General features: G+C 43.8%; 2 protein-coding genes across 3 annotated transcripts in view; one reads left to right on the top strand and one right to left on the bottom strand.

Annotated features, from left to right (window-relative positions):
- The window catches only part of EIF2S3 (eukaryotic translation initiation factor 2 subunit gamma), a 34,714-nt gene extending 20,662 nt beyond the window's left edge, over positions 1-14,052 (bottom strand). Inside the window, exon 1 of the mRNA XM_086389341.1 lies at positions 13,967-14,052. The gene's annotated coding sequence lies outside the window, so the exon portion shown is untranslated. The remainder of the gene's footprint in view (positions 1-13,966) is intronic.
- The window catches only part of KLHL15 (kelch like family member 15), a 34,331-nt gene continuing 30,345 nt past the window's right edge, over positions 13,575-17,560 (top strand). For both annotated transcript variants that reach the window (XM_086389338.1, XM_086389339.1), the window contains exons 1-2: positions 13,575-13,848; positions 14,415-14,614. The gene's annotated coding sequence lies outside the window, so the exon portion shown is untranslated. The remainder of the gene's footprint in view (positions 13,849-14,414; positions 14,615-17,560) is intronic.

Raw genomic sequence — 17,560 nt, 5'->3', positions numbered from 1 at the left:
ATAAAATAAAAAAATTTTTAATTAATTGCCCTAAGGCATAAAGTAAAGCAGTGGGGGATCTAGGATTTGAATCCATGCAGTCAGACCCAGAACCCACATGTTGAAGCATCATGCTGCAAGTATCCTGCATGGCTCTTTGGTGAAGCTGACCCAAATGCCACAAGCACATGTTGTTTGCTTGTATAAGGAGAATACTTCTGATAGGGATTGCTTTGTGTGGGTGTGTGCTCAGTTGTGTCTGACTCTGTGACCCCACAGACTGTGTAGCCTGTCAGGCTCCTTCATCCATGGAATTCTCCAGGCAAGAATACTGGAGTGGGTTGCCATTTCTTACTTCAGGGGACTGTTTTAAATCTGTAGGTAAGTTTGAAGAGAATCACCATCTTCTTGACCTTGAGACTTCCATTCCCAGAGGGCTATCTAGCCCCACCTATACGGCCCTCCCCAGTCATGCTTCCAGGACAGTGGGACTCTCAGCCAGGCCTAGGTCCTGGCTGTTCAAGTGTGCACCCTCTCACCAGCTTGCACTCTAGCTAACCCCGCCCCAAGCAGAAGAGGCCAAACTAACTTACCCAAGTCCCTACATGCCCTGTATGGACAAAGATATTTTGTCCTGAGACAGCTATGCAATCGCTGTTTTTTTTTCTTTTTCCAAAGAACTTAGAACCAATAAATAACCTCAGAGCCTAGATTCAATCTCGTCTCTATCCTTAACCACAGTCTCCAAACCCTAAAGCTGTGCTCCTGGCAACAGTCATTACTGGCGGCTTTTCTTCACTTCTTCCATCAAGCAAACACCATATAGCAGCTTTTCATTGCTCCCACTCACTCAACTCGGCCACTCACACTTGGGACGTCAGTGTGTGTGTATGTGTGTATGCACATCCACTGAAATGCAGAACTGGTGAATATGTGGCTTGTATCGTGAGGCTTCTGAAGTATAGTGCTGCTTTTCACTGATTTATAAAGAAGATAAAAAAGATTAACTTTAGGAAAAGGGTTCATTCTTTTTAAAATTTTCATTTACAAAGAGGCATTGTCTGTACTGTGTTTCAAAGTAAATATATTTCATTAAAATGATGACATTAATTTTATCTTTGCTTGATAGTGGATGTTCAACAAGTTACAGTACTTTTCTAGCTAGACTAGCATATCACACTCTTTGTTTTACTCATCTCCCTGGCTATTCCTTCTCTGTGACAGTTTTCTACTTTTGCCTGGATGACTCCTGGTGCTCCAGACCCCAGACCTTGCTCTGTTTCCCCTCAGTCCCTTGGTAATCTCCCAAACATGTCATGAATATTTGGCTTCCATGCTGAGGCTTCTGAAACACAGTGTTATTTTTCACTGGTTTGTAAGCAACACAAATGTGATTAATTTCTTTAAAAAGTTTATTCTTTTTCATGTTTTCAAGAGGGCCTTGTCAACACTGTATTTCAAGGTAAATATGTTCAGTTAAAATGGACCTAGAGATTGCCATAATGAGTGAAGTAGGTCAGACAGAAAAAGACAAATATCATGAGATCAATCACTTATATGTGGAATGGTACAAATGAACTTATTTACAAAACAGAAATAGAGTCACAAATGTAGAAAACAAACTTACAGTTACCAAGGGGGTTCGAAGGAAGGACAGGGATAAACTGGGAGATTGGGATTGATATATACACACTGCTGTTGTTGCTAAGTCGCTTCAGTCATGTCCGACTCTGCGCGACCCCATAGATGGCAGCCCACCAGGCTCCACCGTCCCTGGGATTCTCCAGGCAAGAACAGTGGAGTGGGTTGCCATTTCCTTCTCCAATGCATGGAAGTGAAGTCACTCAGTCGTGTCCGACTCTTAACGATCCCATGGACTGCAGCCCACCAGGCTCATCCGTCCATGGGATTTTCCAGGCAAGAGTACTGGAGTGGGGTGCCACTGCCTTCTCCGATATACACACTACTATATATATAATAGATAACTCAAAGAACCTACTGTATAGCACAGGGAGCTCTGGTCAATACTCTGTGATGACGTGTATGGGAAAAGAATCTAAAAAAGAGTGAATATATGTATAACTGATTCATTTTGCTGTACAGCAGAAATGAACACAACATTGTAAATCAACTACTGCAACAAAAATTAATTTAAAGAATGGCGACATTCACTATACCATTTATTGATGGTGGATGCTTAGCAATTTACGGTACCTGTCTCTACAGCTTGTAGTGTGCCACCCTCTAGTCTCCTAGACCAGATCCCAAAGTTCTCCTGGACAGCTCCCTACCCTGCATGCCCCAGGTTCTACTCCTCGCACCTTCTCTTTTCTCCCCCATTCCCTTCAAACCTGCTCCTTCTTGAAGTCTTCCAGATCTCAGGAAATGAAAATTCCACCCTTCTTTGCAACCTCCTTTTCGTCTGTCCCTACATCCAGGAAATTCTGTTGGCGCTACCTTCAAGAACATTTACAGAGTCTGGCCAGTTCTCATGTCTCCACTCTGCCTCCCACTTCATTCCATTGTTAGAATACTCTCCTTACCCATCTCCCTGCTTCCACACTTGTTTGCCTAATTCTTTCTTTAACTGACCATTTTGTTTGTGTGTGTGTTATCTTCCAGAGTTTTTTCCCTCTTTCCGTTTTATTGAGATTTAACTGACCTACAGCACTATGTAAGTTTAAAGTATACAGGATAATGACTTGACTTACATATATTGTGAAATGATTACCACAGTAAGTCTAGTTAACATCTATCACTTCATACAGATATAAGGGGGAAAAAAGAGAAAAAAATACATTTTTCCTTGTGATAAGAACTTTTAGAATCTACTCTTTAAGTAACTTTCAAATATACCATACCACAGTGTTAACTATAGTTGTCACATTGAATATTACATTATGCCTAAGTTCTATTTCTTACACAACAGCCTGAGTGTTAATCATATTACTCCTCTTCTCAAAACCTTCCAGTGGTTCGTAATTTCTCAAAAGGCCAAAGACCAAAGACCTTATAATGACCAACAAGGCTTTACACAGTCTGGCCCCTTATCTCCTTCAAGTCAAGGCTAAAATGACTACCCAATCATCTTAGTTAAAAAGGAAACACCTCTCCTCCTTGACACCCCTCATCTCTTTATCCTGCTCTGTTATTTCCTGTATGGCCACATTCTAAGAGACCATATAATTACAATTTGCTCATTTGTTTATTGCCTGACTTATGTAGTCTATTAGAGGGTAAGGATTTTCATGCATGTGTCACTGATAGAAATGCAGTGCTTAGAACAAGACTTTGCACATAGTAGGCACTCATACACAGAAGAACTGTACAAAAGAGGTCTTAATGACTCAGATAACCACGATGGTGTGGTTACTCACCTAGAGCCAGACATTGTGGAGTGTGAAGTCAAGTGGGCCTTAGGAAGCATTACTACGAACAAAGCTAGTGGAGGTAATGGAATTCCAGCTGAGCTATTTCAAATCCTAAAAGATGATGCTGTAAAAGTGCTGCATTCAATATGCCAGCAAATTTGAAAAATTTAGCAGTGGCCACAGAACTGGAAAAGATCCATTTTTATTCCAATCCCAAAGAAAAGAAATGCCAAACAATGTCCATACTACCATACAATTGCACTCATTTCCCATGCTAGCAAGGTAATGCTCAAAATCCTTCAAGGGCTAGGCTTCAACAGTACGTGAACTGAGAACTTCTAGATGTACAAGCTGGATTTAGAAAAGGCAGAGGAACCAGAGATCAAACTGCCATCATCTGCTGGATCATAGAAAAAGCAAGGGAATTAAAAAAAAAAATCTATTTCTGCTTTATTGACTATACTAAAGCCTCTGACTGTGTGGATCACAACAAACTGTGGAAAGCTTTTAAAGAGATGGGAATACCAGACCATCTTACCTGTCTCCTGAGAAACCTGTATGCAGAACAAGAAGCAACAGTTAGAACTGGACATGGAACAACCAACTGGTTCAAAATTGGGAAAGAAGTACCTCAAGGCTGTATTTTGTCAACCTGCTTATTTAATTTATATATATATATAAATATATATATTATATATAATATATTATATATTACATCATGTGAAATGCTAGGCTGGATGACTCACAAGCTGGAATCAAGACTGTCAACAGGAGAAGTATCAATAACCTCAGATAGGCAGATGATACCACTTTAATGGCAGAAAGCAAAAAGGAGCCTCTTGAGGGTGAAAGAGGAGAGTGAAAAAGCTGGTTTAAAACTCAACATTCAAAAAATGAAGATCATGGCATCCAGTACCATCACTTCAGGGCAAATAGAAGGGGAAAAAGTGGGAACAGTGACAGATTTTATTTTCTTGGGCTCCAAAATCACTGTGGACAGTGACTGCAGCCATGAAACTAAAAGTCAATTGCTCCTTGGAAGAAAAGCTATAACAAACTTACTGTATTAAAAAGCATAGATATCACTTTGCCAACAAAGGTACATATAGTCAAAGCTATGGTTTTTTCTAGCAGTCACATACAGATGTCCAAGTTGAACCATAAAGAAGGCTGAGTGCTGAAGAACTGATACTTTTGAATTGTGATCTTTTTTTTTTTTTTGAATTGTGATCTTGAAGAAGACTCTTGAGAGTCCCTTGGATAGAAAGGAGATCAAACCAGTCAACCTTAGAGGAAATCAACCCTGAATATTTGTTGGAAGGACTGATGCTGAAGCTGAAGCTCCACTACTTTTGCACACCTGATGTGAAGAGCTGACTCACAGGAAGATCTGATGTTGGGAAAGATTGAGGGCGAGAGAAGTGGGTGACAGAGGATAGGACGGTTGGAAAGAAAGTCAAGTCACTCAGTTGTGTCCAACTCTTTGTAACCCCATGGACTGTAGCCTGCCAGACTCCTCTGTCCAGACTCCTCTGTCCATGGAATTTTCTAGGCAAGAATACTGGAGTGGGTTGCCATATCCTTCTCCAGGGGATCTTCCCAACCCAGGGATCGAACTCAGATCTCCTGCATTGCAGGCAGCCTCTTTACCGTCTGAGCCACCAGGGAGATGGTTGGATGGTATCACTAACTCAATGGACATGAGTCTGAGCAAACTCTGGGAGATAGTGAAGGACAGGGAAGCCCGGCGAGCTGCAGTCCATGAGGTCATAAAGAGTCGGATGAAACTTATCGAGAGTGAACAACAACAAAGGCACTCATAAATATTTATGGCATGAATAAATAAATTAGTAGATTATAATGAACAATTTATTTAATTAACTAGGAGTAAAAAAAATGCAACAGTGTGAAGATCATTTAATATGCTAATTAGTATAATAACATAATGGTCTTCCCAGGTGGCTCAGTTGGTAAAGAATCTGCCTGCCAATGCAGGAGACCCAAGAGACATGGGTTTGTTCCCTGGATCAGGAAGATCCTCTGGAGAAGGAAACGGCAACCCACTCCAGCATTCTTGCCTGGAAAATTCCATGGACAGAGGAGCTTGGTGGGCTACAGTCCATGTGGTCGCAAAGAGTTGAACAGGACTGAGTAACTGAGGACACATAATAACATAATACAGTGGAAAGAGCATGAGGTAAGTGGTGACACAGGAGGGCAGAAGCCCTGACTGCCAAGGTCTACACATGCCAGCCGTCCTGAGTTTTGCTTCTTTTCCCTCTCCCCTTCATGTCCTACTGTGACTCTACTAAATTTTTGGCGGTTCTCTAAATAAATGTGCCTGGCTGACTCTTTCAGGCCTGGAAGGCACTGCCCTATGGGTGTCCTTTACCCATTTCCTTTTCCCCTTTCCTCCTTTCCTTTGGACTGTACTTAGCAATCATTGCCTCTGAGTAGCCTTGCTTGACCCACTGAACCCTAGACTGCACTTTCTCATCTGTGATTGCACACATAGCACCCCATGCTGTCTAAACCTGTCACCGTGTGTTAGGGACTCTGAAACCAAACCTGAATAGTTTTGAACCCCTTTTGGCTGACCACAGGTGCAAAGCAGTTCCTCTAACCACTTCTAGCAGAGAATTGTTTGCTAGGGCTTTAAGGATGGAAGTGAAATATGAAGAAGCATTGGGTTTCTGGAAGAATCACAGTGTTGAGTCTTCTTGACAATAAAGATACAAATTATCACTTCAATTTTCCTTTCGGTGGTGCGGTGGCTCCCTATGTTGGTGAAATGACACATGTGTACATATTTCGGACACAGTTTCATGAGGGGAGGGCCCTTGGAAGGGCCTTTGCTTCTTTTCGTGTCCACAACCCTTTTGGATTTCGTATTCTCCTAGCTGGGCCCAGGGGATGGGTCTGGGGGCTCATGAGATTTGGGAAGAGAGATGGGAGAAACAACTGATATGTTTAACAATGGGTTCACACCAAATAGTCCAGGTCTGACTTTGAGATGATCAAAGAGAACATCCCTGTGCAAGGATCTCTAGAACCTATGACCTGTTTTTAAAGAGATTGAAGTTTCTTTGTGAAGGCTTTAGGCTTTTGCTTTCCTAGGGAAGTGCAGGGAAAATTAAGTTTGTGTGTCATGAAGTGCAAGGAGAGAGCTGGAGAAATGTGGAGAGGTGGTGACAGATCAGAAGGCCAGAAGTAATTGGAGAGAAGCTAAGAAGAGCCATTCCAAGTGACACGTGACCAGTGATAACTGAGATGGGGAAACATTAACCAGGAGTCCTCCAACATTCATGAAAACACCAATTTCCTATTAGTCACGCAACATAAAGATTCAAGTTATTCTATTTGGCTGTTAAAACAACAAACTGTCAAGGCTGGAAAATCTGGGAACCCTCAGATTGCACGTTGAAGGCTCCATCTGGGTTAGGGCCTCCCAGGGGTACCTAGTGGTAAAGAACCCACCTGCCAATGCAGGGACAAAAGAGAGGCGGGTTCAATCCTGGGGTTGGGAAGATCCCCTGGAGAAGGGCATGGCAACTCCAGTATTCTTGCCTGGAGAATCCCATGGACAGAGAAGCCTGGTGGGCTACAGTCCATAGGGTCATAAAGAGGACACAAATGAGCAACTTAGCACTCATCTGGGACAGTGACCAGGAAATAATGCTTAGGGCAAGAGCCACCAACTTGTTGAATGGGTCAGTGTACAGGTCTTGGAGTGGATCCACAGAAGAAGTTTGTATGGATTTGGGGGATACTGGTGGGCCCTGAAGGACTGAGAGAGACTGGATCCCACAAGTTACCTCTTCAGGGGAGTGCCTGGCAAAAGTTTTCAAGAGGAAAGAAAATGCATGTGCAGCTTTATTAGGTTTTCCTGAGGATGTAACTCTGATTCCCTGAGACTGGAGTGGAGGTTAGTTACATGAAAAGTGATTACCAAGATAATTACTGCAGACTCTGGATTTCTGAAAAGCCTCAATTTATTTAAAGAGAGAGAGAGAGACTTCCCTGGTGGTCCAGTGGCTAAAACTCTGAGCTACCAATGCAGAAGTCCTAGGTTTGATCCCTGGTCAGGGAGAACGGCAAACCACTTCAGCATTCTTGCCTTGAGATCCCCATGAACAGTATGAAAAGGCAAAAAGATATGACACTGAAAGATGAACTCTGCAGGTTGGTAGGTGCTCAATATGCTACTAGAGAAGAGCAGAGAAATAGCTCCAAAAGGAACAAAGAGGCTGAGCCAAAGTGGAAACAACGCCCAGTTGCAGATGTATCTGGTGGTGAAAGTAAAGTCTAATGCTCTAAAGAAAAATATTCCATAGGAACCTGGAATGTTAGATCCATGAATCAAGGTAAATTGGAAGTGGTCAAACAGGAGATGGCAAGAGTGAACAACAGCAGCTAGGAATCAGTGAACTAAAATGGATGGGAATGGGCTTCTTTAATTCAGATGACTATATATTTACTCCTGTGGGCAAGGAATCCCTTAGAAGAAATGGAGTAGACTTTATAGTCAACAAGAGTCTAAATGCAGTACTTGGGTGCAATCTCAAAATTGACAGAATGATCTCTGTTTGTTTCCAAGGCAACCCATTCAATTACACAGTAATCCAAGTCTATGCCCCAACCACTAATGCTGAAGAAGTTGAAGCTGAACAGTTCTGTGAGGACCTACAAGACCTTCTAGAACTAACACCAAAAAAAGATGTCCTTTTCATCATAGGGGACTGGAACTCAAAAGTAGGAAGTCAAGAGATACCTGGAGTAACAGGCAAGTTTGCCTGGGAGTACAAAATGAAGTAAGGCAAAGGTTAACAGAGTTTTGCCAAGAGAACGCACTGGTCATAGCAAATACCCTCTTCTAACAACACAAGAGATGACTTTACACATGGCCATCACCAGATGGTCAACACCAAAATCAGACTGATTACATTCTTTGCAGCCGGAGATGGAGCTCTATAAAGTCAACAAAAACAAGACCAGGAGCTGACTGTGGCTCATTTCATGAACTCCTTACTGCCAAATTCAGACTGAAATTGAAGAAAGTAGGGAAAACCACTAGAGCATTCAGGTATGAAAGTGAAAGTGAAGTCGCTCAGTTGTGTCCAACTCTTTGCGACCCCTTGGACCACTAGGCTCCTCCATCCATGGGATTTTCCAGGCAAGAATACTGGAGTGGGTTGCCATTTCTTTCTCCAGGAGATCTTCCCGACAGGGACTGAACCCAGGTCTCCCGCCTTGTAGGCAGACTCTTTACAGTCTGAGCCACCAAATCCCTTATGATTATACAGTGGAAGTGACAAATAGATTCAAGGTATTAGATCTGATAGACAGAGTGCCTGAAGAACTATGGACGGAGGCTCCTAACACTGTACAGGAGGCAATGATCAAAACCATCCTCAAGAAAAAGAAATGCAAAATGGTTGTCTGAGGAGGCCTTACAAACAGCTGAGAAAAGAAGAGAACTGAAAGACAAAGGAGAGATATACCCATTTGAATGCAGAGTTCCAAAGAATAGCAAGGAGAGATGAGAAAGCCTTCCTCAGTGATCAATGCAAAGAAATAGAGGAAAACAATAGAACGGGAAAGACTAGAGATCTCTTCAAGAAAATTAGAGATACCAAGGGAACTTTTCATGCAAAGATGGGCACAATAAAGGACCTAACAGAAGCAGAAGATATTAAAAAGAGGTGGCAAGAATACACAGAAGAACTATACAAAAAGATCTTAATGACCTGGATAACCATAGTGGTGTGATCTGTCACCTAGAGCCAAACACCTTGGACTGGGAAGTCAAGTGGGCTTTAGGAAGCATCACTATGAACAAAGCTAGTGGAGGTGACAGAATTCCAGCTGAGCTATTTCAAATCCTAAAAGATGATGCTGTAAAAGTGCTGCACTCAATATGCGAGCAAATTTGGAAAACTCGGCAGTGGCCACAGAACTGGAAAAGGTCAGTTTTTATTCCAATCCCAAAGAAAGGCAATGCCAGATAATGTCCATACTACCATACAATTGCACTCATTTCCCATGCTAGCAAGGTAATGCTCAAAATCCTTCAAGGGCTAGGCTTCAACAGTATGTGAACTGAGAACTTCCAGATGTACAAGCTGGATTTAGAAGAGGCAGAGGAACCAGAGATCACCTCTTGGTCAACACCTCTTGGATCATAGAAAAAGCAAGATTTCAGAAAAACATCTACTTCTGCTTCATTGACTATGCTAAAGCCTTCAATTATGTGGATCACAACAAACTATGAAAAATTCTTAAAGAGACAGGAATACCAGACCATCTTACCTCTCTCCTAAGAAACCTGTACGCAGGTCAAGAAGTAACAGTCAGAACTGGACATGGAACAATGGACTGGTTCCAAATTGGGAAAGAAGTACCTGAAGGCTGTATATTGTCACCCTGATTATTTAACTTACATGCAGAGTACATCATGGGAAATGCTGGGTTGGATGAAGCTCAAACTGGAATCAAGATTGCCAGGAGAAATATCAATAACCTCAGATATGCAGATGACACTACCCTTATGGCAGAAAGCAAAGAGGAACTAAAGAACCTCTTGATGAAGGTGAAAGAGGAGAGTGAAAAAGCTGGTTTAAAACTCAACATTCAAAAAACTAAGATCATGGCATTCGGTCCCATCACTTCACGGCAAATAGATGGGGAAACAATGGCAACAGTGACAGATTTTATTTTGGGGGGCTCCAAAATCACTGTGGATGGTGACTGCAGCCATGAAATTAAAAGACAATTGCACCTTGGAAGGAAAGCTATGACCAACCTAGACAGCATTATTAAAAATCAGAGACATTACTTTGCCAATAAAGGTCCATATAGTCAAAGCTATGGATTTGCCAGTAGTCATGTATGCTTGTGAGAGTTGGACCTTAAAGAAGGCTGAGCACTGAAAAACTGATGCTTTCAAACTGTGTTGGAGAAGACTCTTGAGAGTCCCTTTGATTAAACTAGTCAGTCATAAAGGAAATCAATTCTGAATATTCACTGGAAGGAATGATGCTGAAGTTGAAACTCCAACACTTGGGCCACCAGATGTGAAGAGCTGACTCTTTAGAAAATACTCTGATGCTGGCAAAGATTGAGGGCAAGAGGAAAAGTGGGTGACAGAGAACAAGATGGTTGGATGGCATCACTAACTCAATGGACATGAGTTTGAGCAAACTATGGGATATGGTGAAGGACAGGGAGACCTGGAGTGCTGCAGTCCATGGGCTGCAAACAGTCAAACACAACTGAGCAACTGAACAACAGGGAACTAGATCTCACATGTGGTGACTAAGAGTTCACATGCCACAGCTAAAGATCCCGCATGCCACAACGGAGATCCCTCAAGCTGCAACTAAGACCCGGCATAGCCAGATAAGTAAATAAAAATTAAAAGACCCTTAAAAAACTGATGGAGAGGAGGGGTTATAGTGGATATACAGTATCCTAAATCCTCAGAATCCCTGGCTGGGAACTTCCTTCCAACTCCACTACCACTCCCAATCCCAAGCCTCTAGCATGCTTCGGGACAGCTAGATACCTGGTTTGAGGACTGTATTCTTAAAAAGTAAGCCAGCCTGCTAGGAAAAGCAGCTTTCACTTCCCCCATGGGGCTCTATCAGAGTGAAAGGATGCCCTCAAGGCATTAAGGAGCTCCTATTACTTTCCAGTGAGGAAAAGAACTGAAGACAGGAATTACCTGGAGGAGTTAATTTAAAAGATGTGGTTTTACTTTGGTTGGTCTCTTAGAAGCGGAATGCTTCTTATTATATACTAAGACCTTTCCATAAAACACTCACTTTAAAAAATGTATTATGCTTTTATAAAAATTTTGTTTTAAAACACATTTTAAAAAGTGGTACTGAGGGAGGCATCAGTGAGTGAAGATAACTTTTTTCAGGGGTGGGCTCTACATAGTAAATATAAAGATTGGTGGAAAGACATGGCTCAGTTTCAGAATCTATCAGTTCAGTTCAGTTCAGTCGCTCAGTCGTGTCCGACTCTTTGCAACCCCATGAATCGCAGCACACCAGGCCTCCCTGTCCATCGAGTGAACTCGATTGAGTGAACTCCCAGAGTTCACTCAAACTCATGTCCATCGAGTCAGTGATGCCATCCAGCCATCTCATCCTCTGTCGTCCCCTTCTCCTCCTGCCCCCAATCCCTCCCAGCATCAGAGTCTTTTCCAATGAGTCAACTCTTCCCATGAGGTGGCCAAAGTACTGGAGTTTCAGCTTCAGCATCATTCCCTCCAAAGAAATCCTAGGGCTGATCTCCTTCAGAATGGATTGGTTGGATCTCCTTGCAGTCCAAGGGACTCTCAAGAGTCTTCTCCAACACCACAGTTCAAAAGCATCAATTCTTCGGCACTCAGCTTTCTTCACAGTCCAACTCTCACATCCATACATGACCACTGGAAAAACCATAGCCTTGACTAGACGAACCTTTGTTGGCAAAGTAATGTCTCTGCTTTTCAATATGCTATCTAGGTTGGTCATAACTTTTCTTCCAAGGAGTAAGCGTTTTTTAATTTCATGGCTGCAGTCACCATCCGCAGTGATTTTGGAGCCCAGAAAAATAAAGTCTGACACTGTTTCCACTGTTTCCCCATCTATTATACACACACATTTTGGACTTGATGAAATTTCACAAATGAAACCATGAAATATCATAATAAGGAGTGTACTGATGGGGCTTCCTTGCTGATCCAGTGGTTAAGAATCTGCCTTGCAGTGCAAGAGATACAGGTTCGGTCCCTGGTCCCTGAAGATCCCACATACCTCAGAGCAACTAAGCCCATATGCCACAACTACAGAGCCTGTGCTCTAGAGCCCGAGAGCGCAGCGGCTACTGAAGCCCCTGCGCCCTAGGGTGGATGCTCCACAACAAGAGAGGCCATTGCAATGAAAAGCCTGCACATGCAAGGAAGAGTAGCCCCCGCTTGCCGAAACTAGAGAAAGCCCACGCAGCAAAGACGACCCAGCACAGTCAAAAATAAATAAATAAATCTTTAAAAAAAAAAGGAGTGTGTGGAAGACAACAGCTCATGTCACCCACTACAGTTGTATGCACACCTGCTACTCAGAATACAGATACATTTCAGTTCCCGCTTGAATAAGGAACAGAAGTCTCTCTCCAAGAGGTCAGTGCCACTCCGTAATGCATAGTTTAAAATGTATGTCTGTTAGCTAATGTGGAAAAATCAAAATCAGTGCTTTTGGATGTGCAAAGTTGAATCTATGCCGTTTTAAAGTTATTTTATGACTTACAGTTTTTAAAAGCTGGTTTTATACTTTAAATTGGAAAAGGGACGCGTATTTCCCTATTTTAAAAAAATGAGAGTGATTCTCTTATTTTTTCCCACGAAGTAGACTACTTCAGCAAAATGGTACACCGTGTGCTATTCTGGCCTCTTGGGAAACATGACATAGTCAAGTTTGCTAGAAAGAGATTAATGATAGCTTTCAGCCATACATCTCACTGTGACTTCTTCGGGATATTTATTGGTCTGAAGAGAAAATGGCGGCGGGGGGTGGGGGTAAGAGAAATTTGTGTTTAGGATCAGAAATGGGCAATGGATGACTTACAGTTAACTGTAGAACCACTGGCTTCCAACTGTGTTTTTCTGTCATCTACACTTTTCCCACATAGAGATTTCACAACAATAAATTTACAAAACAGTCCTGTAACGCAGTTTTAAATTATTAAATCGAGAGAAGGCGGTATGTAAAAAGCATGAGCTACACCTCTAGAGCCGATCTGTCAGAAACGAACAACAACCCTTAAAATCACTGCTCTCTGAATGTTCGTTCTTGCCATCTATTTTGACGCAAATAGAAACAGAACAGCGTTTTTAGATCCGGCATTTCTGTGTGGTGCAGACATGCCGGCTTCTATGAATTTTCTCACCTCTGGGAAATGTACTTCTAAACCGTGTAACTGTTGTGCAACTAGCCAAGTGGAACTATGACGCAACAGTCCGCTGCAAGTTGCCTTTAAAACAATGATGTCATTTGGCGCAGATGTAGTCACGTTTATAACACAGGTAGATACCGCAAAGCACCTTCCATATCGTCCCCGAGTCCCCCACCCCCACCGTGTGCCAGATGCAAAAAGACATTTTCCGGGTTTCCTAACCCTCAACTTGTGGAGGGTGGGCGCACCACAGTGGCTCGAGCCCACCGCTCGTGCAAGTGAAGTGGGACCGCGGCGAGGGGACCAGCACTGCCGAGAGTTCCCAGCCCCGACGGCGAAGCCGCACGGGAAGCCGCGTTGGGCCGGGCCCACGGCCGCAGCGCCGACCGCTTTACTCCCTCCTTGCGGCCCGCTGGCGTGGCGGGCAGAACGTGGGGCCCCGCGGGCGTGGGACAGCCCTGCCCCCATCCCGCTCCCACACCCGCTCCCGCTCCCGCGGCGCCGGAAGTGACGCGCGCTGGCTGAAAGATGGCGGCATTGGCGCTCGACCAGGGGGAAGGTAAACACCCTCCAGGCCGCTGCCCGCGCGCGGGCCCCCTCGAGGCGCCGGCGGGGGCCGAGGGTGCCTCCCGGGCCTGCGTTCCAACTCTCGGCTTCCCACCCTTCGACCGCCCTACCCGCGTGGCAGGCTTCCGCGTTGTACGACGGCGCACTGGGCCCCCTGCCGGCGGGCCCCGCCTCCCTGGGCGGGCCCCGGGCGGCTCCCGCGGCCCGCAGGGGGCGCGCGGCCCGGAGCGGCCCCTGGCTCGTGGCCCCGCAAGCTCCGCCCCTTTCCCGCCCCTTTCCCGCCTTCCTCCACCCCCGGCGTGGGTGATCCTGAGGCTCCGCGCGCTCTGGGGCAGAAGCCCGGAGACGCCGTCGTCGACGTCTTCACCGCCGGTGCTTCTCCTGCTACCCGCGGCCCCCCAGCCCCTCTCTCCGCCCGAGGCCCCGCGTCGGCCCTCCCGCCGAACCCCGCCGGGCGCTGCGAAGCCCCTGGCGTTGGCAAGGCCGACCCCGGCCCCGACGCCGCTCCGCCTCGCCCGACTGTCTCGAATCTCTCCTCAGAGCTGTCTTCTTTCCCAGGACTGGTTTCGTGGGGGCCGCAGGCGCGCACTCTCGCCCCCCGCCAGAGCGCCCTGGCTCGGCCCGGGAGCGGCTTCTTGTAGACGTTCGAGGAGCCTGCCGAGTGCCGTCCCGGCGCCCGACCGCCCACCGTCCGGCCCGTTGGCCCGCTTCTTCCTGATGCAGACTGCCGTCCACTAGAGGCTGGACAGACCCCCGAGGTGCGTAGCCGCCCCTGGCCCTCCGGCCTGCGGGAGCCCGGGCTTCGTCCGCGGCTCCGCGCTAGGTTCGGATTCGGTAGCCCCTCAGCACTGACCCCAGTCGCACATTTGGTTGACGCCGAAATCTAATTTGTCTTTGAGTTTACTTAGATTGTTTGAAATCTAATTTTTTTCCCAAGGAGAAAAAAAAAAAAGGAAGCATAATTCAGCCATTTTTTGCAGCACACAGCTGCAGGTACCATGATTATTTTCTCCCTATCCCGCTCCTTCCCTTTAAAAATGCTATTTTTGCCTGAAATAGAACTATGCGAAATGCGAGGCGTAAAACGCGGAATCAGAAGGTCTGGGTTCGACTAGGTGACTCTGAGAAAATCGCTTACCGAACCTCGGTTTCTTATCTATGAAATCGAGTCGGTAATAGCCACATCACAGGGTAGTGAGGACTGTATGAGGTCATATATGTGAAAATAATCCGTAGCTGTAAAGTGTTGTAAAAATGCAAGGCAATTTTTAAAGTAACCTTTGCCAGAGTGGTGAATGTTGTAGTGGCTAACTGTTGCTGCCTCTTTTTTCCCTATATTATAAGTATAAGCGATAAGGACGGAAATTAGTAAAGCACTGCTCTGAATCGATTAGATATAGTCACATTGCTTGGCCTTCTTCCTCCGAAATGCTAACTGCTTATTTAAATAACGGTATTCTTTAATTCAAATTTAACGTTTCTGAGGTGCTTTGCTTTTCATTTTTCTAGGCCGCTTATGCCCTTTTGCTTACTCGGAATATTAAACACCTTGCATTTGTTGAGTCTTTTCTGTTTTTCGGATTTACATTTTTCTTTTCAAGATTAATATCTTGATAAAATTGTCATTTGGAAAATGGTGTCAAGATATATACCTTAATTTTTATTGCTTGTTTTTCATATCTAGGAAACAAGATGCCTGAATATCTCTACTAATTTGAAAATTGTTTTTGGAGAGCTTATACATGCATTCGGATTTCTGTAACTAATAGATCTAGAAATGTATAGAAAATCTCAGCTTTTTGACACTTAATATAGTGTTTATGTAATTTAATTCTCTTTTTATTCATCACCACACTTAGTTGGTGCTTGGAACCAGTTTTTCTATGGTAAGGGATGTTAATTTGCACTTTTTATTGCTGATTAGCTTGGGGGGGGATAATGAAATACGTAAGCCTTAAATACTTGTGGGTTGAAAATCGGATTTTTTTATCAGAATTTATAATATATATGTGTAACAGTATGGGATCATTCTTATTCGGCACATTAAAAATATATGGTCTGGCTTTTAAAAATGGGTCATAAAAAGTGAAAGAGAAGCTTTTTAAAATATATAGTTAGTTTTAGCTAATAAATGGGTTTTCTGAGTTTTTTTCCTGAAATGTTTTATTAAATTTATAATCCAGTGCCGACTGTCTTTATGAATATGCTTTTGTTTTTTAAAAAAAGGCAGAATAATATAAGGCGGCAGGATTAAATTAGCAAAAGGAAGAGCCTACTTTAATGTGCTAGCTTTTATACGTTGGACTTACTGCTTGTCCTGAAGATAAAATTTTGGCAAATCATTGCTTTATTGGGAATTTCAAAGTTTGGCCATCTTTTTGCCTTGATCTGGGTTACCTGGGGGTAAAATTTTGGAACCGGGACTGGTGTGGCTTCATGGGTGTCCAGAAGAACCCCAAACTTGGTTTAATAATCAGCGCGTAAAACTGGTATTGTACAGTATAAAGGTGAACAGTAAAATTCATGATAATAATGTAAATTTCTGATTTATCTTTACTTAGAATGCATTAAATAGCAAATTAAAAGAACACCATGATATGTAGAGAGAGACCTCAGAAGAAAGGAGAAAGCTTTATACTTCAGTAACTTTTTTTTTTTTTTTTAATACTTTAGTACCTTTAATGACACTTTTTTCCAGCTTTTGAACGAGGGGTCCCGCATTTTCATTTTGCCCTGGGTTCCCCAAATTATGTAGCACGTCAGTTGTCAAATTTGCCTTTTCCTATTTTAAATGTTTTGAGAGTGAAAAACATTAACTGTGAGGAGAATGGATCTGTAGTTTAGGAGACGTTGGATTAAATTATTAGAATATACTTCTTTTGAATTGGTATGCTGTAGTCCATGTGGGCTTCCCTGATAGCTCAGTTGGTAAAGAATCCGCCTGCAATGCTGGAGACCCCGGTTCGATTCCTGGGTGGGGAAGATCCGCTGGAGAAGGAATAGGCTACCCATTCCAGTATTCTTGGGCTTCCATTGTGGCTCAGCTGGTAAAGAATCCGCCCGCAATGCGGAAGACTTGGGTATGATCCCTGGGTTTGGAAGATCTCCTGGAGAAGGGAAAGGCTACCCACTCCAGTATTCTGGCCTGGAGAATTCAGTCCATGGGGTTGCAAAGAGTCGGATGCTACTGAGAGACTTTCACTTTCAGTCCGTGTGGACTTTTTTCCCCCCTAATTAAAAAAAAATATTTGGCCGTGCCACACTGCATGTGGAATCCTAGTTCTCAGACCAGGGATCGAACCTGCACCCCCTGCATTGGAAGGGGAGTCTTAACCAGTGCGCCTCCAGGGAAGTCCTGATGTGTTGTTTTTTTTAACTGAAGAGACATGAAAGGCAGTTATTGGTGAAAGATTGCAGGATAGTGGTTAAACTCCAAGGCTCTGAAGTCAAACTGGCCCCATCTTATTAGGAATCACAGCCTTGGGCAAGTTACTTAACCCCCTCGAGTTTTGATTTATCTCTAAATCAGGGATGGTTACAGAACATGGAGGGTTCTGAGAGTTAAACTTATCTATTCATCCTGTAAGTATTTATTAAGCACTTATTATGTGCCAAGCAGCGTTCCTAGCAAGGTTCTGGGAATACAACAGTGAATACAAAACAAAAAAAGAAAAACAACAGAAAAATAAACTGAGTAAGGAATA

The sequence above is a fragment of the Bos grunniens genome, chromosome X (assembly GCF_055505025.1).
Source record: "Bos grunniens cultivar Pamir isolate PY7600 chromosome X, Bosgru_T2T1.0, whole genome shotgun sequence".
In the NCBI taxonomy this organism is placed as follows: Eukaryota; Metazoa; Chordata; class Mammalia; order Artiodactyla; family Bovidae; genus Bos; species Bos grunniens.
This window is presented reverse-complemented; position numbering and strand designations above follow the sequence as displayed.